Below are 15,563 nucleotides of genomic sequence, written 5' to 3'. Positions count from 1 at the left end.
CACCAGCCTGGTAGCCATCCTCCTCCTTGGAGAATGGAGAACGCCGAGGAATTCGCCCCGGATTCCGGGGGCGCCGCTCTTCCTCCAATGGGTGGGCTTCCTCTGATCTTTCTCAGAACCCAGCCGTGCCCTGAAAGCGAGCGCTGCCTCCCCCCATGAGAATGAAGACTGCCTGTGGGCTCGCGTGTGCAGCTCAGCGTCAGGGGAGTGGTTGGTGTTTGCTGACTGACTTATCGTCCAACCGTTCCTGATCTTGTGAAGGCCCGCAGCTGCCCTGCGGCTGCCCCGCTGCTGCCCTGCGGTTGCCCCGCTGCTGCCCTGCGGTTGCCCACGGTCCTTCCGCTTGAGAGCGATGATGGTGGACACTTTCTCCTCCTCCGTCCCTCCAGCTGCCGCCACGGATCGCTCCCCTCCCTCGTGCTCCAGCTTCCTGACTGCTCAGCAGCTCTGCCCTCTCTTCTCCTGCTCATCCATCGCAGAATGCAGGCTGACCTTCGGCTTTCTGAGGGACCGAATGCCATTTCCTCCTATTCGTGCCCAGACCTTCTGCCAGGAGCACCAGCCCTACCTCCAGACTCCTGTCTCCAGCAGGGCCCGGCCTCGGGTATGCTGCCAGGCGCCACAGACTCCGCCACGGCCCAGAGCGGACTTGTGGGGATGGCCAAGGAGGCGAGCGACACTTCTGGGCTATGACCGTCCCCAACCTGGGCCCTTGGGCGCCGCCTCCCCTCCGTGTGGAGGGTGCGAGACCCCTGAGGGTGGGCCAAGGGCCGAGCTACGGTGACGAGCACACCCAGAGGCAGGAGATTAGGAAGCTCTCCCTCCGAGGCAAAGGCAGACCATGGCGAGCCTCAGCAAAACCGAAGGAGCTCCATAAGAGGGATGGTGTGTCCAGCCAAGGGGAAGGCCGTCACGGCGGCACCCTCGCCTCTGGGGAGCTGCTGGCGCCTTGCGTGCGTTTCTCCGCCATGAACGAGGTTCGGCGCTTCGCTTCAGAACGTGGCGGGTTCCTGGAGCTCCTCCTCCCCCCCCCCCCCCCCCGCCTATTCTTCTGCGCCGAGGAAAGGGAAGAACTGCTTCGTGCTGGTAGGAGGCCGGGACCCCCACCTTTCATTCCCCCCCCAAGCGAGTCCAGGCAGAGAGGAGCCGGAATGGGTGAGTGGCGGGGCCTCGGGACGCTGCTTCTCCAGCCCTGTTAGGGCTTCTGTGTGGCAGGAAGAGGAGCTCCGGGAGCCGGCCAGCGTCGTCTAAGGAAGAAGCTTCTTAGAAAAACAGGGAGGTGGTTCTGGTTCCTCCGGGACAGACGCCAGGAGGGGGTCATGGGCCTTCCCAGCCCAGGAGGCAGCCTTCCAGGGGCACCCGCAGTGGGCAGGCCCCCTTCCATTGCCCATGACGGCATGCAGGTCGAGGACGTGGAAAGAGCAGGCAGTCAACGAACATTCATTAAGCATTTACCATGGGCCGAGGGTGGGGACACCAAGGCAGGCTCAGGCCCATTTCTGCCCTCCAGAGCTCACTGTCCAGCGGGGGAGCCAACACGCTGAGAGCCAGGCCGGCGTGGGACACGTGGAAGGCAGACCCAGAGGGAAGGCACCGGTGGTGCTGGCGCTGGGACAGATGGCAGACTCCCTGGAGGAAGCGGGATCGGAGCTGGGTCTAGGAAGAAGCCAAGAGGTGGAGGAGCCGAGGGAGGGATCTCCAAGCATGGCTGGTCCCCATGAGCACACATGGGCCCTGGGGGACGGAGCATCCTCTGGGGAGGGGAGCCGCAGCCAGGAGGCTCGAGAAGGCTCCCAGGCGTGTCCTCTGGCCGTTTGGTTCCTTCTCACCTGTAAAATGGGGCAATAGCATTTCCTGTGCGTACCCTCCAAAGGTAGGTCCTGTGGGATTGGGGCCTTCTTGTCTGCGGACGGGGGGCTTGTCCAGGGCCCTCTCAGGGCTGCACCTTCTGAGACTTTGGCCAGAGTTTTCTTAGGACACGCCTTTCCCCATGTCAGGGGCTCTGGGTTCAAATTCCCGCTCTGCTACTTGTGCCTCGTGTAGCCTGAAGAAATCCCTGGGCTCTTCACGAGCCTCAGTCCATGGGAGTTGGGCCAGCTGGGCCGGAAAGTGGCTTCGTGCCCTTCGGTGAAGTGAGCTCTCGTGTCTCCCGCGTGCCCACGGCCCTCTTGTGAGCCAGTCGTGGGTGAAGGAGTCACAGCTCAGAGGAGAGCCGAGGGGGCAGCGCCAGGCCCTGGGGGCAGCTCAGAATGCAGATACGGAGCCTGGCTTCCAGCCTCCCCTAAGTGAAATCCTGGGTGGATCCCGGCTCCCAGCTCACTAAGCACCAGAAAGGAAAGCCTGAGGCTCGGCGGCGCCCTGCCCCAATCCAGTAAGCGGCATTCTCGAACCTGAGCGGGTCCTAAGCTGGGGCCGGGATCCCGATTTCTAGAACAATCCAGAAAAGTGGAGCTGGAAGGCCTAGAGCTCATCTACCCCCATCCCCCATTTTATGGAGGAGGAAAATAAGGCCCAGAGAGTGGAGGCGACTTGCCCCGGGTCCCTCAGGGATGGGGTGGAGAGGCAGGATTTGAATTTAGTTCCTGAGATCGCAGTCTCAGGGACAGAGTTAGGAGGGGCCTCAGCAACCATCTAGTTCAAGATCCTCATTTTAGAGGAGGGAACCGAGGCCCGGGGAGAGGAAGTGATTTGCCCAGGGTCCCCCGATCCAGGAGGATCTGAATCCAGGTCCTCTGACTCCGAGTCTCTGTCCCCTGGACCGTGGCGTCTCCCTTTGCAGAAGCAGCATTTGCTTTATAACCAGATTCCCCCAAGACAGGAGGGCACGACGACGCCTTTCCCCAGGGAGCTCTTCTCCATCTGCTGTAGCCAGAAAGGGGCCGGGAGACCCTTCGGCCGGTGCGCCTCCTCGCACAAAGCTCCCAACTTTATTAAGCACCTACTATGTGCCAGGCGCCGGGCCTAGCATTGGGGGCACAAAGAGAGAGAAAAAGGGCAGAAACAACCCAGAAAGCAGCCACTGCCCGCGAGGCACTCCTGGTCTAAGGGCAGCTGAGACTGGGGAGAGCCAGCCCGCCTGGATAGCCTGGCAGGCCCAGGAGAAGGCAGGGTTCTGGGCCCGGGTTCTGGGCCGGGGTTCTGGGCTCGCTCTCCTCCGTGTTGCCATTCGGCCATGGTGTTCTGACATTCTAGGACTCAGAACATCCCCTGGCTCCAGGCAGCCCCGCCAGGCTTTCAGCTACCAGAAGCCCCCTCACACGGAATCCAGGAAGGCAACAGAGGGAGGAGGACGGCCCGCCTCCCTCTGCCCTCCCTCTCGGACCTCGGCCGCTCCTGCTTCGGCTGCCCCCAGCGCTCCTGTCGGGAGTGTCTGGGGTTCTCTCTGGACTTTGCTTGGCGGATGATGGCTCAGTCTGATTGGGGGGGCAGAAAGGTTTCCTGTAGAGGGTGAGAATTTGACGGGGGCTTTAAGGAGGCCGAGGCGAGGTGGGGAGGCCATTCCTGGCAGGGGGCACAGCCAGAGAAAGTGCCCTGAGGCTGGAAATGGAGGGTCTGGTTTGGGAAGCTTCCGGGAGGTTCAAAGAGTAGTGGGAAGGGTAAGAGGCTGGAAAGGGAGGAGGGGCTGAACCGGGACGTGTGAGCGGGGAGAGGAGGCCCGCTGGATAAAGAACGTGGAAGCCTCCAAGAAAGGTTCATCCTAATCATTTGAACCCAAGACCCTGAAGCATGAATGTGGGCTGGAACAGAGCAGCCCCCGTCCATCACCCCGACTCAGGCTCTCTCCCAGGAATCCTCTTGGGCACAGCAGGGCCAGCCACGCGAACGTGGGTCTAGTGGAAGGGTGAGGAGGCCCAGGCCCTGCTCCTAGCCTTCAGGTCTCTGTCTCCTGCCTGTCTCTGGCCCTCCCACCCTGGGGTGGCCTCTCCAGGCCCTCCCCAGTCCAGAGGCCGGGTGGGCCTTTGGTTGGCTTTTCTGCGCCACCCGGTCACCAGTTTGTTTTTTCTTCGTGGAGGGAAGGAGAATCGGCACTCGCTCCCTGGACATGATTCCCTTTAAAACAAAGCAGAGCGATTCTGCCTGGGTGGGAGAAGAGGCGGAGCGCCATTGGGCTTCCCGATTGCCTTGCTTAGGACCAGTGAGGCGCCGGGTGTTTTCCGGGCCTTTGGGAGCTGAGCCTCCTTCCTCTGCTTGCCCAGCCGCCTCCTAATGCCCTTACAGTGGCGCCCCCTCGAGCACGGCTCGCCGTCTCCCTCTCTCCGGCCTCTGGGGAGCTGTCCTTGTTCAGAGCTCTGCGTTCCCGAAGCTGCCGCCATTTCTGCTGGCTCTCCCCGCTCACACCAAGCAGACCCCCGCCTTGACTCTTCCAAATGGCAGCTCTTGCAGCCCTTGAAGACACTCGTACGTCCCCCTCCCCGTTTTCTCTCCTCCAAGTTCCTCCGTCTGATTCCCCTGCACCGGGGCCTCCAGGACCTCCCCAGCCTGGCCAGCCATCCCTTCCTTGCTGCTCTCTGGCTTATCAATGCCCTCCCGAAAACTGGAGAGCAGACGTGGCCGTGCCGTTCCGGGCGGCGTCTGGCCAGAGCGGGCCTGACTAGAACCATCCCTGCTAGAGCCCAGGGAGCAGAGCCACAGAAGTGAAATGACTTGCTCTAGGTCACACCTCCCCTCGGGCACCCTTACGGGTCAGAGAGGGGACTCTGCCTCTGCTCTTCTGCTTCCAAAGCTGGCATCTCCCCCTCTGCTTTCTGGTGTTTGAAAGCCCTTGGAGCAACAAGACACACTTTTACTCCCTTGCGATTTGGGGTTCCTCTCTTCTCCTGCTCCCACGCTGCGCTCGCTGGGTTCTCTTCCCCTCTGCTTCTTCTCTCCTTGTCCCCTGCCCCCACTCTTAGACCGATTCGAGCCCGTCTCCGAGCCTGGCTTCATTAGGCCCGAGCCATGGGAGGAGGCTCCGAGATCCACACAGCCCGCTTCGGGGAACAGAACCTCCTTTCACAGCCCCTTTTGGAAAGCCCATTTACTCTTCACTTCACTTTAACCAACACTGCAACCAACTAAGCCCCCATTTACAGCCGTTTACCCGTTCAAACAAGTTTCCACATACAGTATGTCCACAACAGCTATGAGCTAGTTACTCCCTCTGTGTCCCCTTCTGTTCTCCTGGTTCCAGTCCTCTCTGCGTTGGCTTTCCTACGGTCCGGTCCGAGGCAGCGGGCCTTGCCGTGGCTCCGCTCTCTTCCTTTCTCGTTACTTCCTCCCGTTTACTATTTTAGTGACGCTCTAGTATTTTCTTACATTAGTGGACACCAGTTCTTCCATCCATTTACCAATTTGGGCACTGAGCTTGCCTTTGCAATCAGCAAGAATGCTGGATAAAGGAGCATATACGGATGCATAGCGCTTCAGTGGTAATCCTCTCACGCTATGTGCCCGGTAGGCTCATTGGGCCAAAGGCTACACCTTCTCTTGCCACCATCCTGATGCGGTAACAGATCCATCGTCCTCCAAAAAAGGTACCAATTTGCAATTCCACCGGCAATGTATGAACGCACCTGTTTTCGTGTCTTGTCCTTATTTTCCTAGTTTGATGGGTTTGAAGGGGGCCTGATGCTCGCTTTCCCTCCCATTTTTAACCCTCCCTGTGAGATTAAACATTTGAAAGCCTCGTCTTTCTTTTATACTCAGTGTATTCTCTTGTTAGCAGGTCAGATCCTTTATTTAGGCCTCTTTATTCAGTGGTGGCGAGGGCTTGCCTTGGGTGTTGATATCCATCATTCCTGTTTTCTCCCAAGATGCCTCCCATTCAATTATTTTCCTTTTCATCTTGATTCCGTATTTGCCCTGCAGTATTTTCCAATTTGGATATAATCAAATTCAGATGCCGTCTACCCCCAGAATTCCTCCCTGTACTTTATGGTCAGAATTTTAGCCATCCTGGAGAACTGAGATCCTATTTTGTTTCCGTTTCTTCGAACTTTCTTATACTTTGTTTCCTTGGGCTTCGTTCTAGGATCCAGCTGGAATTCATTATGTTATGTGATGTGAGGTGAGTATCTAAATTCAATTTTCACCATATTGCTTGCTAGCCAGTTTCCTCAACAACATGTATTAAATAATGAATCATGTCCCGTTTTTTTTTATTGTCTATCAGTTTTTTAAACATTTATGTTTTATATATATATATATATTTTATATATATATATAGGCCTATTTCGGGAATTCCTGTTCTGCTTCACTGGCCTATTTTTTCTCTTTTCTTCTTTCTTGGACCAATGTATATACGTTTTGATGGGCCCTGGTTTTACCCTATGTTTTACCTTCAGAGTAAGCAAGTGCACCGTTATTGAGCCATTTCGTTTCCATATGCATTTTGCTCTGTCTTTATCCAGTTCCTTAAAGAAACTTATTGGAGGCACTGAATGACGGCAAAAACAAATGAAAATAAATGTACTTGACTGGAAAGGAAATAACTAGTTAGTAATCTGAGCCATTTTGGAATCAGTGGTCTGTGCGCAGTCAGATCATTGAAGAATTAGTCGTGTCATCTCAGTCATGCCCAACTCTTCGTAATCCCATTTGGGGTTTTCTTGGTGAAAATGCTGGAGCAGGTGCCATTTCCGTCGCCAGAGAAAACAGAGGCAAACAGTTCTAAGCAAGTTGTCCAGGGTCACACCGAGAGTAAGTGTCTGAGGTCCAATTTGAACTCTGAAACAGGAGTCTTCCTGAGCCCAGGCCTGGAGCTTTCTTCACCCTGCCTGCCACCTAGCTGCCTCAGGAGAACAGTTAAAGTGAAGGTAAAATGCTCAATATGAAGTCGTAGAAAATGATAAAGATTAGAAGAAGGTACCATAGGTTGCCCCTGATAAGACCTAATAAAAACACACCGTTGACTCTGAAAAATGGGAATGGAAAGAAACAAAGACATTGACTCTGATTCTAGTTATTTCTGAGGGAAGTTGAACCCTCGCCACAAGGAGGCCAAAAGGTCACCAGAAAACACTTAATCTCCTTGCCAAGCTGAGCGACACGACAACCAGGGCCAATGGCAGTCTCTAGAACAAACCCATCTGGAGCACTTAACCCAGAAGGATGCAGGAAGGTTAAAAGAGGCATTTCCTCACAAAGCCCTTCAAAAGGATGGGGGGTGGGGTGGGGTGGTAAAATGGGCTTGCAGAAAGCTTGGGGTTAGAACACTTCAGTTTCCTGAAGGCCTGGAGGTTTTCACAAGTCAAGCAGCTTGGCAACATTTAAAGGGATAGCCTCGAATTGTGGCATGCTTCCTCAACTTAACCAGGAACTCTGGGCAAAGACAAAGAAGGCAAGAAGGGAGTGGGGAAAGGCAAAAGATCCAATTCAGAGTGCAGTTTTTGGAGCAGTTAAGAGGTGAAACTCATTGAAAAATAACAAATAGATGCTAAACCAAACAGATTTCTAGGAATTAATCATGATTGAGATGGAACGAACCCATGTGGACTCCGTCACCTGTCTATGAGGAAGCAGAAAGGGCTGGACCCGATCAGATGCAGAATGAAGAAATGTGGGCTGGATGTGACTCCGTTTTAAAGGTGCTTGGAGATCGGCTTCTAAGATGTCTCAAAGAGAGATTCTAAAATAACTGGGGAAAAAAAGATGAAAAACCAAGGATACTATGACTACTATTTCCCTAAAAGTGACCCCCCAAATCCCCCCAGTAGCAATTTCCAGCCCTTAGGCTTACTTTCTCTTCTCCCCCAGGAGCTTTATTTTTATTTCTGTTTTTGAAAAACCTTTACTTTCTTTCTTACAATCAGGACTCAAGATGAGTTCCAAGACCGAAGAGTGATCAGGGCTAGGCAACGGAGGTTTAGTGACTTGCCCAGGGTCACCCAGCTAGGAATTGTCTGAGGTCGAATTTGAACCCAGGACCTCCCATCTCCAAGCCTTGATCTCTATCCATTGAGCCACCTAGTTGCCCTCAACAGTGTCTTCACTTCTAAATGCAAACAGCCTTTCTCATTCCTTACTCTCCACGCCTGTCTCATAACTTTGGATCCCGCCAATCCCTCTCTCTTCCTGGATGGTCTCTTCTCTGGCTTCTCTGGCATGGTCTCTCCTGGGTTCCTTCTTACGATCTGATGACTCCTTTTCCTTGGCAGGGTCACCGTTTTCCCCTCACAGATCTCCCCGATCCATCCTGTCGCCGCTCTCTGCAGAGTCTTTGTGATCCTTACGTAGGTGATCCCCAAACCTATAAAGTCTGTGCCGACGGCTGGGCCGCCGTCCTCCGCGCAGCATCCCGAGACTCCTCTGAGCGGATTTCCGGCCCGAAGGAGGAGCAGCTGGATTGGTTCGGTGGTCAGACCCGGCCCGGCTCCCACTGGAAGAACTTGAGGGAGGACGAAGAAGCAAGCAGGCGGCTCGTGGTCAAAGGCTCCGGCTCTGCGTAGTCTCGACTCGATGGCAGGGTTGGAGATCGAGCCCCGAAAGGCCGCTTGCCCAGGCTGCGAAGCCCGCGGCACAGGCAGGGGAAGCCATTTGCCCCAGACCGCCCGAGGGGTCGGCCCAGAGTCAAGCCGGGATCGTGCCGCTCCACGCTCCGGAGCTCCTTCAAATGGGCGCGCAGGCAGGCCCGGGCTCAGCGGCTGTCCGCAAACTGGCCTTCCTGCTAGGAAGCTCCGGAGGACGCGATTCGGGAACGGCACGTTTCTCTCGCCATCAGCCTTCGAGCTGAAGACGAAAGACGAGCAGTTAGCAGACGGTGCCAGTGAGGCTGGCACCCGCGGACTTGGGGGAGACGCCGAACAGAAACCCCCTTTTGCCTTGCAGGAGACGTCGGGGAGAGAGCGGGGGGCTGGGGGGGGCACGAGCACGTTCGTTCCTGAGTTCCAGAAGCCTTCCGCGCCCCTCGTGGCCCTCGACGGGCCCCCAGAGAGCCCCCAGCCCCGGGCCCAGGCCTCTGGGAGCTCCACCTTGAACGAACGAGCGAGGGAGGGGATGGATGAGTACAGGAAGGTGCCCATGAACAAATGAATGAATCCAGAGCGCCCGGAGAACCCAGGGAAGCGCGTGGGGCTGGCAAACGCGGCGGCTGTCAGTCTTCTCAGATCCTCCGTCAAAGGCAGATGGAGCTGAATGGCGGAAGAGCAGCGCCGGCGGTCCTTGTCTCTGGATAAGAAACGAGAGCTCGGGAGAGGCCCAAGTGGGAGCTTGGAGGGCTTCGGGGCCGTTTGCCCAGGAGTGGGCTGGCGGGGCCTCTGGAGGAAGGACTCGAATGCGGGGCTCAGTGGCTCAGTCATTGGAGATGGGATGAGCAGGAAGACGGATGCTGACTCGGCCAACAGACCGTCCCGCAGGAGGAAAGACCCCGGGATCCAGGCTCTGGGTTTGCGTGTGTGCGGGGAAGGGAGACGAGAGCCGGATGGGCAGCCTTCAGGGCGTCAAGGCGGCGAGCCTGCCCCGTGCCAGAGAGGGAGCAGGAGTTGGCATCCTCCACGCCACCAAAGTTCGGGGGCTCTAAGAGCCTGGCCTGGGAAGAGTGTCGAGCCTTCTCGTGCTCAGAGAGAGGCAGAGACTCAGGCCGGCCAGGGTCCGGCCACAGGCTGACCATAAGCCTGGGCTCCCGGGGCCTGCCTGCGGGGGGAATTGTAGTAAGTGGGCCCGTTTGTCCTTGGCCATTTCTGGATGTATTGGGTTTAGAGGCGGAGAGTTGGATTCGAATCCTCACCCTGACGTTTACTCTCTATGTGGCCTCTGGGCCTCAGTTTCTTCATCTGCAAAATGATGGACCCGATGGAGAATGGAGTCTCTTCCATCGGCGCAGCCAGATTTTGGGGAGACTTCGGCCATCTCTGTAGAGAACAAGAAGCAGTTGAGAAGGAACCAGGAAGGCAGAGCCTGGGCGTGCGTGGCGAGAGCTCGGTGCCTGGTGTGGGGGGGGGCGTGCAGGGGCGCTGACTGACCGAGGAGCAGAGAGCGGGGGCCAGAACAGGCCGCACGGACTCACCTCCTGGACCCCTTCAGAGGCGTTTGGATCGCACGATGCCAGGACCTGGGCCTCGTGCGGAATCGCCCAGCCCATTCCCGCCGGGCTGGCCGGTGCCCCCTTTAGTGCCTGAAGGTGCCTGGGATCTGCTCGGCTGGGCCGGGCTGCCACCGCCTCCCCCCACCTTTGGGTGCCCGGCCACCTCGAGGCTCCTTCTGAGCCGGCTTCTATTTTCTGCCGATAGAAAGAGTCGGCCAAGAAAAGGACCCGAAAAGCACCTTCCTGTCCGGCGGGGACTTTCCAGGAAAGACGGACACAAAGTGGCGCCAGCGGGAGCTTGGGGTGAGGCGGGGGGCGGCTGCAGGGAACGCGGCTCCTCCGGGTCCAGGGTCCGAGGCAGTGAGCCACGCTCAGCCCTGGGGGACCGTCTCAACGGGGAGGAAGATGGACGGTGGAGAAGGGGATGGGAAGAGGGAAGCCCGGGGCCGGGCTCCCGGCACCTGCTGGGCTTCTGCTCCTGCCCCAAAGGGCGGCCCCTGGCCAGGATCGAGCCGGCGATGGGAGGGGACGGGGAGAGCCGACGAAGGGGCCAGATGGAGAGAGGAAGGAGGGAGGCCGCAGCCGGCCGGAAAGCAGGCAGGCAGCCCCGGAGAAGCGCCTCTCCGCTCAGCGAGGTTTCCTCTTTGGGCGGACGCTCGCCGGGGATGGGGCGGCGGAGGCCCGGGGGAGCCTCCCTTGGCCTCGAGGTGGGGGCAGGGTCTCTTCCCCTCCAGGCTCTAAAGGCTCCCCTGGGCCCGGAGGTCCCCCCTGAGGCAGGAGGGTGACTCCGGCCCCTCTCTAAGACCCTCTCTCTGAGGAGCCCAGGAGCAAGCTTGGGCTGGAAAAGGCATCGGGGGCGCCCAGGCTCGGGGTGAAGAAACGGAGATCCAGGGCGAGAAGCGGCTGCCCAGGGCCCGCTGGCAGGGAGTGCCCGTTACTCCAGACCTACCATGGTTGGCACCCTCACTTTACAGATGATGGGGAGGGGCTGAGGAGGAGAAAGAAACCTGCCTTTTTGGACCCTCTCATTTGACAGGCGAGGAAACTGAGGTTCCAGGAAGTTAAATGACTCCGGGATCACCTAGGAAGTGGCAGAGCTGGATTTGAACTCGGGCCCTTCCCCTCCATTCCAAGTACTTAGTCTTGCACGTTGTGCGCCTCCCCAAAGAGGCGTTCCCCGGACCCTGCTTGACTCCAGAAGGTCGACTGAGGGGCTGTGAGTGGAAGCGGCCTCCCCCCTGCTTCTTGGTCGGTGGAGCTGGCCCCAGTGAGGGGGAGGGAGAGGCCCGTCCTGGGAGGCCTCGGGGAAGGGGATGGAACCACCAGCTCCGAGAGCTGTGAGAGGCCCCCAAGCCAGAGGCACCGACGTCTCGTCATCCTTGAGGGGCTCCTGCCAAGGAAGGCCAGAGCCGGCGGCGAAGGTGGTGACGGAGCCCAGACCTCGCCTTCAGGGCCCACCGTGGCCCTCTCTCGGGCACTGGCTTCCAGGCCTGCTGCGTACTCTTGCAGGTCCTGGGTCACCTCTGAGCTGCCAGCTGTGTTCCAGGCACGGTGCGTGGCTAAAAGCACGGATGCCTCAGTTTCCCTCTCTGCCCAATGGAGAGAACCACCATCGCCGCCTTGCGAGGCGCTCGTGGGAATGGCTGAGATCACTGCACTTTGGGAGCAGCCGGCCCAGAAGGAAGCCGAGGGATGCTGTTGCGAGTCCAGGCTGCCAAGGCGGCCTCAAGTCACCCTTCTTGGGCTCCCACGCGCGCCAGCGTGCACATATGGTGTGTAGGATCAGGTTTGCAGCACACGCGGCGGCAGCTTTGAGAGCGCCCAGCGTTCGGAGAAGCCCCCCCCCCCCGGGACACCCCATCCCAGCGCAGGCAGAGCCCCCGGGGGCAGAGGCCCCGGAGGAAGGCTGGCCTCCCAGTTCCCTCTTTGGGGCAGAGACGCCTCTCCTGGCTTTACCCCAGGATCCTGCAGACAGAGCCGCCTCCCAGAGGGAGGCTCGTGTTCCTGGCTGGGGCGGACACAGGAGCACCATGGCACGGGGTGGTCGTGTGACTGGCCTCCACCGGGCAGCGGCCTCCCTAGGGAGGAGCTTGGGGAGAGAGAGGCCACGGCCTCCGTCCTGGAACAGCGGGGCTGAGCCTTCCTTCCCTGGCTTGGCCGGCTGCCTTCAGCCTGCTGCACGCAAGACTGATGAGACGGGACGGCCTCCCCGGCCCGACGTCTTCAGCATCCCGTCGTCCTCATTTTGCCACTTCTCGCCCCGGTCAGACACGGGACGATGCACTTCCGACTTCCCCACCTGGGCAGAAAAGCAGGGGGATGTCGCCATAGATACTTGCATGTGGGGAAACCGAGGCCATCGCTGGCGAGGGAGCAGACACTGTGTGGGACTTGGGAGCCTGAGTCCGCCTGAGACCCCAGACACGGTCGGGGTCTTTGGGCTGGGAATCTGGGGGGGGGGCTTGGTTTCACTCACCCCTTTCCTTGTGCGGAATCAGTGTCCGGAGAGGCCATCTAGCCCCAGCCCCGGAAAGTTCCTTTCTGGCCGCTGAGGCTCCCGAGGATTCAGGAATGGCTTCTCCCTCTGTCCCCTTCCCCTTCCCCACAGCATCCCCCCAAACTGGATTTGGGCAGGTGGGAGGTGGCTTAGGAGGCCCTGGAGGGACTGTATGACCTGAGCATGGCGTTGGGAGGACCCGGATCCTGCCTCACACGCTGATCAGACATGTAACTCTCAGAGCCAGCCTGGTCCTGCGTCTCTAAAAGGGGTCGCCATAGCCCCGAAGACACAGAGCTGTGGAGAGCAAATCTAGGAAGTCCAACGCAGCGGGGCTACAATTCTTATTCGAGATCTTTAACTGGAGGGCCACCTTCATTTGACAGTTGAAGAAACTGAGGCACTGAGCTCTGGGAACAAAACGCTCTTGTTTTTGAGGAGTCCCTTTCTAGCCATTTACGCTCTGACGTCCTGACTCCAGTGACCATGGCGTGGGCACGAGCCCTACAGAGCCTTCTGGTGTAAAATTCCGATCTCCCAGCAATCATGCAACAAAGGATAGATGTGTGACCCCTCCAGTGCTTTGGGAGAATGAACCCACCGGGGCACCTGTGGATCCCCGAGGCCCTGGGCCACGGAAATGGCCCCCAAGCTCCAAGAAGGCAGAGTGTCCACCATATAAATGATCCAATGATGGAGTGCAATCCTGGACTCGTCCAGCAGGTGACACTCCAGCCCAGCGGCCATCTTGCTTCCTCTCTGGTGCAGGTTTGGGAGAACCTTCTTCAGAGATTGGGATCTCCACGAGCCACCAGAGGGGGCTCCGTGGTTTGGTTCAAGACTGCTGGCTGAGTGCAGAATTAATTTAGAAGATGAAAACGGAATGTTGCTCAAAGTACTGAACTATAAAATCAAGAGTTCGAATGCGGCTCATGAGCCCCCACCCCGCTGGGCTCTCCTCTTTCTTCTGAAACGTATCCGTTCACCGAGTCACAGCCGAGCACCGAGGGTCCTTGAACCCAACAAGAATGGGAGAGAAGGGACACGGGCATCCCGAGGAGAGCCACGATCTTCTAGCCACCTCCTAAACCACCTCCTGTTGGCCCTCCCAGATCTTCAAGTGTGGTGAAGGGTCCCTGAAAGAATGAAGGAAAGCTGGATCCCTGCCCTAAGCCTGATGCTGCCGTGCTTGCGATGGCCCTGTTGTCGATCGCCTCATGTCCCCACCAGGCAGTCTTCATGTTGACTTTCCTTTGGAGTGTGAGAGGGCTGTGACTGCAGGTGCTGGGGAGGGGGAAGAGTCCGGCACCGGCAATCAGAGAACTAGGGTCCAGCCTCTTAGAGGCAGAGGCTTTTGGAACAGGAAGCTACCCAATGGAGCACCAAGTGCGGCCATCTCATTGAGTAGATGAGGAGACTGAGGGTCAGAGTGGGGAAGGGATTGCCCGAGGCTCTGTGAAGAGGTCCTGGTGGATGTGCCCCTCAGAGAAGATTCCCACCCCAAAGCATCTCCTCCAAACACACATCCCTCCACCCTCACACTCTCCTGTCATGGGGGTGGGGGGTCCTCGGGCTGCCCCAGCAGATCATTGTGACAACCCAGACCTCCTCCTGGCATGCGAGAGACCAGACCACAGACCAGACGAGATGCTATAGGGGGCTCCTGTGCCATTTCTTTCTGTTTCCCCCATAGGGAAGTGAGGTAGGTGCTCTGGGGGCGGGGGGAGACTCTCATCCAGTGACCCAGGCCCCGAGTCCCATCCATCTCATCATTCCTGCTAGAAATGAGGCAGAAGAAAGAAGGATGTCGAGGGGCGGCTCCACCTCCCTGCTTCATGCCTCATTTGGTGGTTTGCTCTTGATTGGCATCATCAAACAGGACGACGTCGTCCTTCCATCTTCCCGTCTTCTCGTCCCCTCCAGACTTCACAGGCTCGGACAGACGCCTTCTCCTGGGCCTTGGTGCCACCAGAAGCTGGATCCAGACCTCAGACCAGGCCCGACATGCCGACCCGGGAGTCCCGCAGCCTCGTCTTTCTCCTCTCTAGGCGGGAGGTGCCCTGATCCTGCTGATGATGTAGGAGGCCTTTGGGGGAGGCCCAGGGGAAAGCTTTGGGGGAGGCCCAGGGGAAAGCGCTGTGAAGGGGGCTGAGATCTGGGGAAACAGACCGGGGAGTGACGAGGACCGAGGCCCAGGAGTGTAAGGGAGAATAAAGGGGGGGGGGGACAGGCAGAGACCCTGGGATGGGCGTCTTGTCCATCTAAGCAGAGATGGCTCAGGGGATGGTGCCATTTAATAACTAGAGCTCACGTTCACAGGGGGCCTATTAGAGGACAGGCGCTACACTAAGAACCTTACAGTGATTGCCTCACAATGCCCTGAGAGGAAGGCGCTATTATTATTCCCTTTATAGAGATGAGGAAACTGAGGCCAAGAACGGTGAAGTGGCTTCCCTGGGCACATATAGCTGGATTAAACTCAGGCCTCGAGACTCCAGGCCCTACCTGCTGTACCACCTAGTGATCTCCTGTTTGTAAATGGGCCAGTGGGGAAGCCATTCTGCTCAGACCCAGGGGATCTGGGTTGAATCTCAGCTCCAATACTTCCTGACTGTGTGGGCTTGGGGAAGCCGATGTCCCTCTCTGGGCCCGAGTGCCTTCATCGAGGAACTGGGGATAAGGAGCCTCTCTTGGGCTGCACCTTCGGTAGAAGGACCACAGGAGAGGTCAACAAGGGCCTGCCTTCCCCCAGATGTCTCTCTGCCTTCCCCCAGCCTGGATGAGATCAGCCAGATTCCCCCTGGACAGCCCCTTGCTCTCTGGCCCAAGGTAGGACAGGCAGTTTGCAGTGAGCTCCAAGCCTTGAACCCAAGGCCCTGTTTTGAGCCACAGTGCATTTCCTGTCATGGAGCGTAGCTGGGGGAGCCAAAGAGGAAGGGCAGTTTGGAGGGCCTGATCCTCTCTGGGTGGAGATGTGGCAGCATCAGGAGGGCATTGGGGACAGAGAAGGGAGGCCGTGATGGCGCCAGGGTGGGGGGGCTCGAGACATGCCCATGAGGGTTTAAC

Source organism: Gracilinanus agilis, chromosome 4 (assembly GCF_016433145.1).
Source record: "Gracilinanus agilis isolate LMUSP501 chromosome 4, AgileGrace, whole genome shotgun sequence".
NCBI lineage: Eukaryota > Metazoa > Chordata > Mammalia > Didelphimorphia > Didelphidae > Gracilinanus > Gracilinanus agilis.
The sequence above is the reverse complement of the archived record's forward strand: the minus strand, read 5'-3'. Positions refer to the sequence as shown.